At 46.6% G+C, this 14,768-nt stretch overlaps 1 protein-coding gene across 4 annotated transcripts in view; it reads left to right on the top strand.

Annotated features, from left to right (window-relative positions):
* Positions 1–14,768, top strand: part of LOC141176474 (cyclic AMP-responsive element-binding protein 3-like protein 3) — a 492,345-nt gene that overhangs the window by 346,166 nt on the left and 131,411 nt on the right. The window lies entirely within an intron of this gene.

Below are 14,768 nucleotides of genomic sequence, written 5' to 3'. Positions count from 1 at the left end.
AATTCTGTGCTCCCAAATCCAAATATCCCTCTCCCTTCTGAGCTCCAGTGCATCAAAACTGCAGTTAGTGTCCACATGTTTGGCATTCCTGTAGCGATGAGAGCCCGCCTAATTTACGGGTGCATGTCTCCAGAAGCATGAGCTGGGCATAACGTACTGCTCACTACAGCGTACTGGTAACTACAATGGCAGTTTACAATCTTCACTTAGCAACATCCACTGCTGCTTGTTTCTGGAAAACACCCATGGAGTCAAAATCGTCACTACACCTGTGGATAAATTCACAAAGGGGTATAAGTTCCAAAATGGGGTCACTTGAGGGGATTCTGGTCTTCTAGCACGTAGGGACTCTGTATATGGAGTCCGCAAACTTTTCTAGGAAAATTTGCACTCCAGGAGGCAAAAAGCGCTCCGTCCTTTCTGAGTCTCACCGTGTGGCTATGCAGTAGGGTACAGGGTATTTCTACATTCAGCAGAAATTGTGGGACAAATTTTAGTGCCATTTTTACCCATTTCCCAGTGTGAAAATGTAAAATCTGGGGCTAAAAAATTTTTTTGTGGTAAAAATGCAATTATTTTTTCTTCACTGCCCAATGGTATAAAATTCTGTGACACACCTGTGGTGTTAATATGGTCACCTCACCCCTAGAGTAATTCATTGAGATGTGTAGTTTGTAAAATAGGGTCACTTATGGGGGTCCGGCTGATCTGGCACCTCGGGGGCTCTGCCAATGTGACTTGGCACCCTCAAACCAGCCCAGCAAAATCTGAACTTCAATATGGCGCTTCTTCCCTTCTGAGCTTTTCACTATTCCTCAAAAGTAGTTTTCGACCACATATAGGAGGGGGCTGGAGACAGCACAGCTATGGGGAAGCCACCCATGACCGGGATTGGCCTGGGGGTTTCACCCCCCCCCTTTTTTGAATAAAGCGGTCTTGGGGATTGGATAAGGGGAAGTTGGGGACGGGTAGTGGGAGAGGTGTATATATAGGGAAAAGTGCGGGAAAACCGCCATCCCCTGAGGAGCAGCAGAGTGATTTACCCAGAGATGGCGTCCGTCGAATCCCTTGTGGGCCAGCTCAGAGACGTCGCCAGGTCACGGAGAGGGGGATGGCTGGAGGCCCAGCTGTGAATATGGAGGCGCTGTCCGGAGCTGTGAGAAGGAGCAGGAGGACCCGGCCCCTGGAGAGACGGTCACCGGAGGTAGCCATGGGCAACAGGCGCAGGCTCTGGAGCCCATCCGGGGACCCTGCGGAAGGAGAGCAAGATGGTGTGGTCCCTGCCCGCTGCGCTCGCCCCGGCAGGAATCCGTCCAGCTAGCCTGTTGGCTCTGCACGGCGCGGAGCGCGGCCCGCACTGGAAGTCAGGGCCGCGCCGGAAGTGAGGGCCACACCGGATGTGCGGCCCGCGGGAACAGCGTCGCTGGAGGTCCGGGCCCCGGCTGAGCGGTGCAGCTGGGCCGCACAGGTCAACTGCTACCAGCGGTGGGGGCCATAATGATGGGAGAGGGCCCAGGACAATCAGGGGAGCAGCGCAGTAAACGGCAGGCGCCACTGGAGATGCCCCTATCGGGGTGCCTGCTGGGAGGACCGCTATGACACCAGGGAGGCAAGCATCTGCTGGCAGGCAAGCAGTCCAGGGATCCACTGCTGCCTGGCTCACATGGACGATGCGGAAGGGAAGGAGCGGCGGGCAGCGACACCGCGCTGCCTGGCAGCGTTCGTTCGGTAAGCACGGATCAGGCCAGTGCGTCTGGGTCTGGTAGCCAGAGGAGGCCCAGAGCTGGATCCAGGAGTGCAAGACGGTCTGGTGGGAGGCGATCGTCGAGGAGAAGACAGTCCCCTGGTGACGTGGAGGCCAGGGGCACGGGCCTTGAGCGGCGAACGGACACAGAAGGATCCGATTCCAGCGGTGACTGTGACGGAAGAGGTGATCATCAGGACTCAGGAATTCCGGCTGGCGGGGACACAGCACCTGCACAGTTGCGTGAGTATGATTCTATGTCTTGTTTGTCGACCCGCAGGGGCTGTTTTGCTAGGGGGAGGTAGCGGTCAGTTTGTAGGGCCAGGGGGAGGAGTTTAGGTGGTCCCAGGGGTGCAGAGGTATTGGGGATTAGGGATATATTGCATAGCATGTCACAGATTTTGCTTAGAATGGAGAGCGGGGCTGCGGATGGCTCAAGGGCATCCCCCGTAGGAGCCTGGTTACCAGGCCAGGAGGTTTTGCTGCAACCCAGTTGCGTTACGATAGGGTCTGCGGCGGGCACAGAGGTAGCATCTATGGGCGTTTCAGTATCGGTTCAGACGGAAAAGGACAAGTGCGATACGGTGAAGCTGGATGATAGGGCAAAGGGTAAGGTGTATGTGTGCTTCAAGGGGCCACTGGGGGCACATTTAAAAAAGGAGGTGAAGGAGAAAATTTGGCGTGATGAATATGTTGAAATTTTCTCCCTCCTTCCCATGGAGAAGTTTAATTTAGACAAGGGGAGGAAGGATGATAGCAAAAAGGAAGAGGAAGAGAAGCGCAGGTGGCGCTTGATCCCTCAGACTTTTGCAAATTGGCTTTAAGCATATGCTGTATTGGCCAGCGTCATTGGGGAAAAGTTTCCTGAAAATTGCTCGGGTTTATTCTATTACTTAGACGCGATTGGGGAAGCGCATCGTACTTACGGAGGTCAGACATGGCTGAGGTACGACAAGCAATTCAGGCAGAGGAAGGCGGTGCGGCCTGAGATTAAGTGGGACCAGAAGGATATTGGTCTTTGGTTAAAAGTAATGGCCCTGGCTAGATACGGGCAGTCCTTTCACAGGAGCGGAGGAAGCGGGAGTCAATATTCAGGACCGGGTGGAGGTAGTCAGGGAGCACAGGGAGGAAAAGAGAAGTCGGGAACGTGCTGGCAATTTAATGATGGCCAGTGCAAATATGGGAACGGCTGTAAGTTCAAACATGTTTGTTCCCATTGCAACGGGAGCTCCCATGGGGCTGCAAAATGCTTCAAAAAAGGAAAAGGAAGGATGTCTGTGGGTACTGGTCAAGGGGGTGACTCCAATGAATCTGCTAGGGATGGCCCCCTTTCTAAGTAGATATCCTGATCAATCGAAGGCCAGGATTATTAATGATGGTTTTTGGAAGCTTTCAGGATCCCGCCTCCTGACCATACGGTTCCTTTTTCTGTTAAGAATTTGAGGTCTGCTTTGTTGCATCCAAAGGTTGTCGGTGTTAAGTTGGCAAAGGAAGTGGAGTTACGTCGTATGGCGGGGCCTTTTGATAGTCTACCGGTTGAAGGTGTGATCATTTCTCCTTTGGGGGTAGTGCCTAAGAAGGAGCCGAACAAATTTCGCCTCATCCAGCATTTGTCGTACCCGAAAGGTTGTTCGGTTAATGACTGTTGTTTTTGGAACAAAGGTTATTACCTGGATAGGTGTTTGCCTATGGGTTGTTCTATTTCATGTTCATTGTTTGAAACTTTCAGTACTTTTCTGGAATGGGTGGTCAGGAATGTTGCAGGTGTGCAGTCAGTTATCCACTACCTGGACAATTTTTTGTTCATAGGTCCCCCAGATTCGTTTGTCTATGGTAATTTGTTAGCAGCCATGGTGTGGGTGGCGGAACGTTTTGGGGTCCCTTTAGCAAAAGAGAAAACCGAAGGTCCTTGTACTGTATTGAGTTTTTTGGGAATATTGATTGATACGGAAAGCATGGAGTGTCGATTGCCCAAGGATAAATTGTTGTTACTCAGGCAGGAGGTCGAGTGAATTGGTAAATTGCGTAAGGTGACATTGAAGGAGCTCCAGTCGCTGCTAGGGAGATTGAACTTTGCTTGTGGGATCATGCCTATGGGCAGAATATTTTGTCGTAGGTTGTCAAGGGAAACTGCGGGAGTGCGGGCATCGCATCACTTTATTCATTTGAATAGAGAGCATAGAGCGGATTTGTTGGTGTGGAAGTGTTTTTTGGGCAATTACAACGGCAGGTAGTTGATTCAGCAGGAGTTTTTGAACAGCTTTGATTGCGAGACTTACACGGACGCGGCAGGCAGTGCTGGCTATGGAGCTTTCTGTAAGGGAAAGTGGAGCGTGGGTAAATGGCCTGATTCGTGGAAAGAGAGGGGTCTTACAAAGAATCGCGCTCTGTTGGAATTATTCCCAATTGTAGTTGCAGTCTCGATTTGGGGTGATTTCTTTTTGAATCGGAGAGTCAGGTTTCACTGCGATAATATGGGTGTGATGACGGTGATTAACAGCTTGTCGGCTTCGTCTCCTCCGGTTATTAATCTGGTCAGGGAACTGGTACTCAGGTGTTTGGAGTTGAATGCATGGATTTCAGCGGTACATGTGCCGGGTGTCCAAAATTCTATAGCGGATACTTTGTCTCGTTTCCAGTGGGAGCGTTTCCGTGCATTGGCACCAGAGGCAGAAGTCGCAGGAGTGGAATGCCCTTCGCAGTTGTGGCAGCTGATTACGGACGAGCTGGAAGATTGATCCAGGAGTCAGTGGCGAGTTCAATCTGGTCTGCTTACGAGGCATCATGGCGAGTATGGCAAAGCTGGGTGTCGCATTGGGGGGCAATAGAGAGTGACGAGGATAGGACGCTGGCTGCCTTGTTTTTGGTTGGAAAGGCTGCGGACTTAGGGTGGTCGGCATCTAGAATTATTAAATTTGTTGCTGGACTCGCATTCGGTTTCAAGTTACAGGGTTTGACTGATGTTACTAAATCCTTTTTGGTCAAGCAGGCACTTAGAGGTTTTCGAAAAGGTAGCAAGAGTTTGGATAAGCGTAGGCCAGTCACGTTTAGTATGTTGGAAAGGATTTGTTGTTCTACTTTTGAGGCGGCTCTGTTTAAGTTAGCCTTTTCCTTAGCTTTTTTCGGGGCAATGAGAGTAGGCAAGTTGGTCGCCCCCAGCAGAAATGGGGAGGGAGGTTTATTAGCCGAAGACATGAGTTGCTGGGCCTGGGGTATCGATTTTTGGATTAGACGCTAAAAAATTCATCAGTTGGGTAGAGGTAAGTGCTTTGAGTGAACAGGGCTTTGATGTGTCCAAGAAGGTGCTTGGAGGTTTATTGACAAGTGTGGTCAGGTAGATCCGGCCCACTGTTACGTCATTGCGACGGGTCATTTCTTTCCCTTTTCCAGTTTATAGCGGTCCTAAAAAAGGGAGTGCAGGAGTTGGGCCTTAGTCCAGGTGTTTATGGTTCGCATTCCTTTAGGATTGGCGCAGCGTCTGAGGCTGATAGGTGCGGTTTGGGGGCTGAGGTGATAAAGCGGATTGGCAGGTGGAGTTCGGACCGTTATTTGACGTATGTTTGGAGTTAAATACCGCAGATTTTTGTTATTTGAGAGTTGTTGAATAGTTGTTGAATATGCTTATTATTATTCTTTTAGGTGACATTCCCTTGTTAGCTTGGATTTTTAGACATTCGTATGTGCATTGGGGGGGCGCTGCGTGCTGACGTAAGGCGTGACGGTAGGCAATTGGGCTTTCCGAGGGTACAAGTGGTTATAAGGTGGCTAGGTTTTAGGGGATGGTATGGAGCCGGTTTTGTCAGAATTTCATAAAACGGCAAGATTGGACAGAACACCGGATATTCTGGTTGTGGATTTGGGAGGGAACGATTTGGGTGCAAGGCCCGTGAGAGAGTGGATTTTGGATATCCGTTTTGATTTTTTGAGATTGTGACGGTTTGGTCAGATATAGTGCCCAGGAAAAAATGGCGGGTGGTCAGATCAGAAAAAGGTATAAATAGGGCAAGAGTAAAATTAAATAGGGCGGTGTCTAGCTTTGTGTCAAGGAATGGTGGCATAAGTGTTAGGCGCTTTGAGTTGGAATCGGGGGTTGGAAATTTTTGGTTGAAGGACGGTGTTCATCTCAATGATATCGGTATCGATCTTTGGGCCCTTCAATCCCAGGAGGGGATTGAAAGGGCTTTGGTGGCTTAGGGGCACTCACGAGCCTAAGGTTTCAGGGCTGTTCGTGGTTGGCGGGGGTGGGGTTCTTGGAGTTGGTACTGAATTGTCGGTGGAAGGAATTGGGAAAAATTCCAGGTCGTTTAAATTGAGTGGAGGGTGATCTGGCAGTTGGTTCTGGGCTCTGGACGGGGTTTTTACCTCGGGAGCATTTAGTTGGTTGGTCTTTCACGGAATGTGGAAGTTTTGGTGCCCTCCAGCTGGTGCTGAACGGCTGAGGGTAACATGGTGGTTGATTTTTATAGTTAATTTAAAGCCAGATCTATTAGCTCCAAGAACCCTCCCTCCATATATTATATATATATAAACTGCCGCTGTGGCCAAATTTATCCAACAAATAACATGTTGTAGAGTCTTTATTTCAGGGACGGGATCATGGGATCCCTGGGTATGTGGGTAGAGGGAAGCCATCAGGTAGGAAACCACATTGGCAGTAACAGGTCAGGGGTATCTGCATACTCAGGAGAAATTTGCCAACAAATTTTGGGGTCCATTTTCTCCTGTTACCCTTGTGAAAATGCAAAATTTTGTGCTAAAAAACATTCTTAGGCTGCGTGCACACGTTGCGTTTTTCATGCTTTTCCGCTGCAGAATTTCTGCAGCGGAAACACATCAAAAACCCGTGGTAATCCGCACCCCATGGTCCCCAATGGCATTCCGCAATGTCAATGCACATGCTGCGGATTTTTCCGCAGCGTTTCTGCAGCGCTCATAAATCCGCAGCATGTCCATTAATTTTGCGGAAGCGCCGCCATTGACTTGCATTGAGACGCATAGAATCCGTGTCTGTACATTTGTACAAGCGGATAATATGCGTTTCAATGTGCGGATGGTACCCAGGTCTGGAGAAGAGGAGACTCTCATCCAGACCTGGGTACCATTGTACCTGTAAAAAAAAGAATAAAATAAAAAATAAAGTTTATATTCACCTGTCCGGCGGCCCCAGCAGCGATCATCTTCCAGGACCTGAGATGACGTAGGGTGTCTCGCGAGATGCCGGCAACCTGGAAGAAGCCAAGACGTGCGCGACAGCACACGCGGCGGGGGATCGGGGGTAAGTATAGCTTTATTTTTTTATTTTTATGGTCACACTGTATAAATCCATGTTGTTTGCATGGATTTATACAGTGTGACCTAGTTGTCAAGCACTTTCCAAGTGATGCTATCGCCTGGAAAGTGCTTGTCAGTCCGCATGCGGAAACACATGCGTTAACGCATGTGGATACGCATGTCAATCCGCATGTATTCTGCAGGAAAACGCATGCACAATCTGCATGCGTTTTTTCTGCCAGGGAGATGCAGAAATGCTGCATACATTTTCTGCTTCATTTCTGCATCGTGGGCACAAAGCCTTACGGGAAAAATGTGTTTTTTTTTTTATTTTTTTATTTTCACGGCTCAATGTTATAAACTTCTGTGAATCACCTGGAGGTTGAAAGTGCTCACCATGCATCTAGATAAGTACCTTGAGGGTCTAGTTTCCAAAATGATGACACTTGTGGGGGGGGGTTTCCACTTTCTAGGCATATCAGGGTCTCTCCAAATGCAAATTATTCCAGCAAATTTTACATTCAAAAAGTCAAATGGCACTCCTTCGCTTCTAAGCCCTGCCGTGCGCCCAAACAGTAGTTTTCCTCCACATATTGGGTATCTGTGTACTCAGGAGTAATTGCTAATTAAATTGTATGGTGCAATTTTTCCTGTGACCCTAGTGAAAATGCAAAATTTGGGGCTAAAATAAAACATTTTTGTGGAAAAAGGTGATTTCTTTATTTTCATGGCTCAATGTTATAAACTTCTGTAAAGCACCTGAAGGTTCAGTGTGCTCACTACACATCTATATAAGTTCCCTGAGGGGTCTAGTCTTCAAAATAGTGTCACTTGTGGGGTTTTCTACTATTTAGGCACATCAGCGGCCCTCCAAACTCGCAAACTCGACATGGCGTTCGTTAATTGTGCCAGCAAATTTTACATTAAAAAATTCAAATGGCGCTCATTCCCTTCCGAGCCCGGTCGTGTGCCGAAACAGTGGTTTTCCCACACATATTGGGCATTGATGTGCTCAGGAGAAGTTGCACAACAAATTTTGGGGTCCATTTTCTCCTGTTACCCTTGTGAAATAAAAAAAAAAAAAAAAGAGGTCTAAAGTAAAATTTTTGTGAAAAAAAGTTAAATGTTTATTTATTCCTTCCACATTCCAATAATTCCTGTGAAGCACCTGAAGTGTTAATAAACTTATTGAATGTGGTTTTGAGCACCTTGATGGGTGCAGTTTTGGGTATTTTCTGTCATATAGACCCCTGAAAGTCACTTCAAATGTGATGTGGTCCCTAAAAAAATGGTTTTGTAAATTTTGTTGGAAAATGAGAAATCACTGGTCAACTTCAAACCCTTATAACAAAAAAAATTATGTTTCCAAAATTGTGCTGATGTAAAGTAGACATGTGGGAAATGTTATTTATGAACTATTTTGTGTGACATATCTCTCTGACTTAAGGGCATAAAGATTAAAAGTTTGAAAATTGCTAAATTTTCACAATTTTCTGCAAATTTCAGATTTTTTCACAAATAAAGGTAAGCCATATCAAAGAAATGTTATCACTATCATGAAGTACAATATGTCACGAAAAAACACACTCAGAATAACCAGAATCCTAGTGGAAGTGTTCCAGAGTTATTACCTCAAAAAGTGACACGGGTCAGAATAAAAAAAAATTGGCCTGGTCAAGAAGGTGAAAATAGGCTTCGGGGTGAAAGGGTTAAGGATCAAAATAAATTTAGCAATTTTGCCATGATTATATTTAATAGATTATAACCTTGTAGAAATTATATGTACCCCCATGATTTTACTACTGTATTTACAAAGTTCCACAAAACACACTAAGCATAGCAACATGTATAGAGGATTTTTAAAGAGACTGAATAGTCAATAAAAATCACCCATGTAGTAATATATGTTTGCTATATGGACGAATAAATGGCAGACTATTCGGATGAGAACACAACTGACCAGGAGAACTACCGATTGTTGGGTCCAATAATTAGAAAGGATAAAAAACCTTTATTGAATAAATGGTTAAAGTGGAACTACATGCACAAGAGAGCCTGCACTCAAAATTAATAAATCAATAAATCAATCAATAGAATATTAGTAACAACAGGTGGAGGACCACAAAAAGGATTATGTACATGGACAGTACTTAGGGTATAACATATGGTATCAATATACAATAAATTATCGACCACCATGTGGCAAAAGTGTATCACACACGAAAATTGTATATGGTACCTGTGTGGTGTGCACATGGACAGTACCTATGATATATCATATACTGTCAAATGTGTAATGGATAATAGACCACCATGTGCAAACAATAAATCACACATGCATGACATACTGTACATATAATGCATATTGGTATAGTGTGAAATTGAAATGTTGTGCCGTGTTTCATGTCCCTATGAGATGTACTGTCATCAGAATGAAGAGGTACATACATATATGACCAGTGGTAGTATGCAAATTCCACCCATTTTATATATACAGGTGCTTTTCACAAAATTAGAATATCATCAAAAAGTTAATTATTTCAGTTTTTCAATACAAACATTGAAACTCATATATTATATAGAGTCATTGCAAACTGAGTGATCCCTTAGTCTGTTTCAGTAGGCTCCACAATCATGGAGAAGACTGCTGACTTGACAGATGTCCAGAAGGCAGTCATTTACACACTCCACAAGGAGGGTAAGCCACCAAAGGTCATTGCTAAAGAAGCTTGCAAATCACACAGTGCTGTATCCAAGCATATTAATGGAAAGTTGAGTGGAAGGAAAAAGTGTGGTAGAAAAAGGTGCACAAGAAACCGGGATAACCACCGCCTTGAAAGGATTGTTAAGAAAAGGCCATTCAAACATTTGGGGGAGATTCACAAGTAGTGGACTGCTGCTGGAGTCATTGCTTCAAGAACCACCACACACAGACGTATCCAGGACATGGGATACAAGTGTCGCAATCCTTGTGTCAAGCCACTCATGACCAATAGACAATGCCAGAAGCATCTTACCTGGGTCAAGAAGAAAAAGACCTGGACTGTTGCTCAATGGTCCAAGGTGTTGTTTTCAAATGAAAGTAAATTTTGCATTTCATTTGGAAATCAAGGTCCCAGGAGTCTGGAGGAAGAGTGCGGAGGCCACAATCCAAGCTGCGTGAGGTCTAGTGTGAAGTTTCCACAATCAGTGATGGTTTGGGGAGCCATGTCACCTGCTGGTGTAGGTCCACTGTGTTTTATCAAGACCAAAGTCAGTGCAGCCGTCTACCAGGAAATTTTAGAGCACTTCATGCTTCCCTCTGCCGACAAGATTTTTGGAGATGGAAATGTCATTCTCCAGCAGGACTTGGCACCTGTCCACACTGCCAAAAGTACCAATACCTGGTTTACACACAACAGTATCACTGTGCTTGATTGGCCAGCAAACTCGCCTCACCTTAAACCCATAGAGAATCTATGGGGTATTCTCAAGAGGAAGATGAGAGACACCAGACCCAACAATACAGACGAGCTGAAGGCTGCTATGAAATCAACCTGGGCTTCCATAACACCTCAGCAGTGCCTCAGGCTGATCGCCTCCATGCCACGCCGCATTTATGCAGTAATTGATGCAAAAGGAGCCCCGACCAAGTATTGAGTGCATTTACTGAACATACATTTCAGTAGGCCAACATTTCAGATTTTAAAATGATTTTTCAAGCTGTTATTAGTGATGAGCGAACGCTCTCGCCACTGCTCGGTACTCGCCCGAGCATCACTGTGCTCGACAAGCTCGGTGAGTATTTCCGGGGTTGCTCAGGCAGGAGCTCGGGTCTCCTCCCTGCATGTTTGGCGCTCTTTAGAGAGCCAATGAACATGCAGGGATTGTCTGCCATGCAGTGTAATGCCGCAGCCATGGTGGTTGTGGGCATTACAATGATTGGCTGGCTGCACAGCATCATCAGGTCTATATAAGACCGGGCGCCGTCATGCTCGTCTGTCTACACCGGAACCAGGCAGAGTAGGGCAGGGGCGGGATTCAAATTTTTAACAGCAGGTTCTGTGTTTGTGTGTAGGAAAACCACACCCATTTTTTAAAGCCACAACCTTTTTAAGCCACACCCATTTACACACACCTTTTCTTCAAACATATACAAGTAGGGGCGTAGTCAAACAGTTGAAAAAAATAAATTACAGTGAGATCAGAACAGTGCACTTTCTGGCGGGTGGCTCTCCTGACCTAAGTGTGACGGCTGCATGTATTTCTATGCAGCTGTCTAAGTTGGCTGACCGGCTGGCCAGGCTGTGCACTACATTCTGATTCATACGACAGTCTGTCTGTGTCCTAATGGTAATTAAAATTAAAATCACTATATCCTTCCTGCTAACTGGCGTTACTCAAGACCCATCTATGTCAAACAATGATGATTTTAATTGCAGAGTTAAATTGTCATATTTTACTATAGTAATGTCAAAATAAATACTGAACTGTGTGCCATAGTGTGAAAGATTAAGGGATTTGAACTAAATACTAATTTGTTAGTTAAAAAATAACATGCAATTTACTGATTAGATATTTTAATATTCAACAGAAAATACAGATAAAAATCCACATTAAACAATTATATACACGAACGTTACTGTCCTGGCATACAGTATGTACAGGACTGCACAAATTGTCAGCATTCATTGACAGTAAGCAGTGCTGAGGTCAAGCAGTATCAGGACTGATTCAGCAGGCAAATAGAACAGTCAAGCAACAAAAGAAATGCGAATTTGACCATGAATGGGTGGTCAAAAATTACATTTAGTGATGAGCGAACATGCTTGCTACTGCTCGGTACTCGCCCGAGCATCTCACTGCTCGAGATGCTCGACGCTCTGCGAGTATTTCCTGGTTGCTCGAGTGGGAACTCTGGTCCCCTCCCTGCATGTTTGGCGCTCTTTAGAGAGCCAGTGAACATGCAGGGATTGCCTGTCAAACACTGTGATGCCGTAGCCATGTTGGTTGTGGCATTACAGTAATTGGCTGGCCGCACAGCGTCATCAGGTCTATATCAGATCTGGCGCCGCCATGTTCGTCAGAGTCTACCCCGGAAACAGGCATAGTAGGGAGAGCTGCTGCTGAGCTAGGGAGAGATTTGGTTGTTTATTAGTTAGTGTAGGTATACAACAACATATATATATCCATCTAAACTAACAGTCCTTCTGAGGACTAATCCAGCTGCATATTTTCAGTGGTGCAGGTGATAGCAGGAGATAGGCAGGCCGTGTATGTGGCAGATTGCAGTGCACATAGCAAGAGGGTCCATTGAACGTCCTGTTAGTCTAGGTATTCCACAACGTATATACATATAATATATCATAGCTAGGGAGGCAGGCAGTGTATTTGGCAGACTGCAGTGTATAATACATAACAAGAGGCTCCATTCCATGTCTGCCTGCTGCTGCTGTTACAGATATTTCTAGAAATAGCCCCAGATATCAGGGGCCAGGAATAATTCATGATTTTTTTGATCTTTATTCCTGATTATTTGCTTAAAAAGCAATACAGAGAACACCGTTTTTCTGCTCCATTTGCTTGTTGCCACAGCAGAATACAGCCAGGTCCTTTCCATATTACAGCGATAAAAATCCAGAAATTTGTAGTGAACGTGGAAAATATTGGCCTCCATTTAAATTTTGTTGCAGTGTGTCAGTGAAGTTATTGACACAAGGTAGCTGTGAAAAATAGTAACCTACAGGGCAGCTATTTAAAACTGTGGTTTTCCGTCACACGTATCTCATATCACTGCAGTTCAAATCCAGCCATTTGTAGTGAACTTGGAAAATATTGTCCTCCATTTAAAATGGGTAAGACGTGTGGCAAGGGACGGGGAAGTGAATGTAATGGTGATCGTGCATGCAGAGGACGAGGCTGAGGACGTGGGCTAGCTGAAATTGTGCCACAACAAACACCCACATCATGTCGCTCGACCTTACTGTCCCAATTAATAGTGGACCGCAGAACACCACTATTGAACACAGAGCAGTGTGAAAAGGTTAATGGTTGGATAGCAGATAATGCTTCCAGTCACTTAGCCACCACCACAACCACCCTGTCTTCCACACGGTCAAGTCTCAGTAGCCGTGAGTCTGGACCGCATATTCCCCACCCAGATCCTCCTTCCTCCCACCATGCCGAGTGCCCGGAGACAACTGATCCCACTCTTGGACACTCCAAAGGGCTGTTCACTTTTTCATTTATAGATTCTTTCGTCCACTTGAAGCAGGGCAAGAGGAGACCCCACGTAGCGATGCACAAATATTTGAGCAGCCACAGTCACATGAAGGCGACGGTGGGAAAGTGTCACAAGAGGTGGACGATGATGAGACACAATTGCCGGAAAGTCAGGAAAAGGACCAGGGTGCGGAAGTGGAAGACGAGGTGGTAGATGATATAGTAACTGACCCAACCTGGCAGGGGGACACACAGAGCGAGGACAACAGCACACGGGGAGGGAGGCAGAGCACCCCAACAGGCAGGAAGAAGCAATGTGGTGGTCACAGACAGAAGGCGGGCAACCTTTCCTCGTAACATCAACACGACGGAAGTTGCCAGTACAACTGTTAGGTCTTCCTGAGTCTGGTTGTTTTTTAAAGACTCTGTCGAGAACCCCAAAAAGGCCATTTGCAACACCTGCCAGGCCAGCATCAGCAGGGGTAGCAAAACTAGCAGCCTGACTACCACTAGCATGATCAGGCACATGGCAGCAAAGCACCCAACTAAGTGGGCCGAACCCCAGGGTCCAGAAACAGTATCTGCGGGTGACACCACTGCTTGTTCCGCTGTTGTGCATGCATGCCAATCCCCTGTCCATGGCGCATGCTAAGATGCCTCCCACCCTGCACCTATCATTGTACACTCTCAACTAGCACCATCAGCAAGCATGTCCACGTCCTTGTCCCAGCGCAGCGTTCAATTGTCCCTACCCCAGTCCTTGGAACGCAAGCGCAAATACACAGCAAACGCCCCACAGCCGCACTACTAAATTCAAACATTTCGCTAAAGATTGTGCTCGAAATGTTGCCTTTTAGGCTCGTGGAGACGGAAGCTTTCCGCAAACTGATGGCGGCCACTGTCCCTTGGTTCTCAGTCCCCAGCCGCCACTATTTCTCCGGGTGTGCCGTCCCTGCATTACACAAGCACGTGTCCCACAACATTAGCCATGCCCTCAACAACGAATTTACTGGGAAAGTCCACCTAATCACGGACACGTGGACAAGTGCTTGTGGGCAGGGACGGTACATCTCGATGACGGCACACTGGGTTAACATAGTGGAAGCCGGGACCCAGTCGGACCTTGGGACAGAACACGTCCTCCCGATGCCGAGGATTGCCTGCCCTGGGTCAATCAGAGTTGCTCCCATATTCTACACCTCCTGCACCTCCTCCTCTTCAACCTCCATCTCCAAAATGACCACATCAGTCACAAGCTGGAAGGACTGCAGCATTGCCTCAGCCAAGCAGCAACATGCTGTGCTGAAGCTTATATGCTTAGGGGACAAACCACGCAACGCTGAAGAGCAGGAAGATCTGTGGCTGACACCGCTGAACCTACAGCCAGGCATGGTCATGTGTGACAATCGCTGGAACCTGGTGGCAGCTCTGAGGCCCATGTGCTTTCAGCGGTTTCTGAAATCCTACCCAGAGTTGCCAGATCTGCTTGTTAAAGCACGCTGTCTGTGTGCCCATTTTAGAAAGTCACCTACAGCTTCTGCCGCTCTTGCCG

Source organism: Phyllobates terribilis, unplaced genomic scaffold, assembly GCF_046119375.1.
Source record: "Phyllobates terribilis strain yellow unplaced genomic scaffold, ASM4611937v1 Scaffold_26__1_contigs__length_17865784, whole genome shotgun sequence".
Taxonomy (NCBI): domain Eukaryota; kingdom Metazoa; phylum Chordata; class Amphibia; order Anura; family Dendrobatidae; genus Phyllobates; species Phyllobates terribilis.
This window is presented reverse-complemented; position numbering and strand designations above follow the sequence as displayed.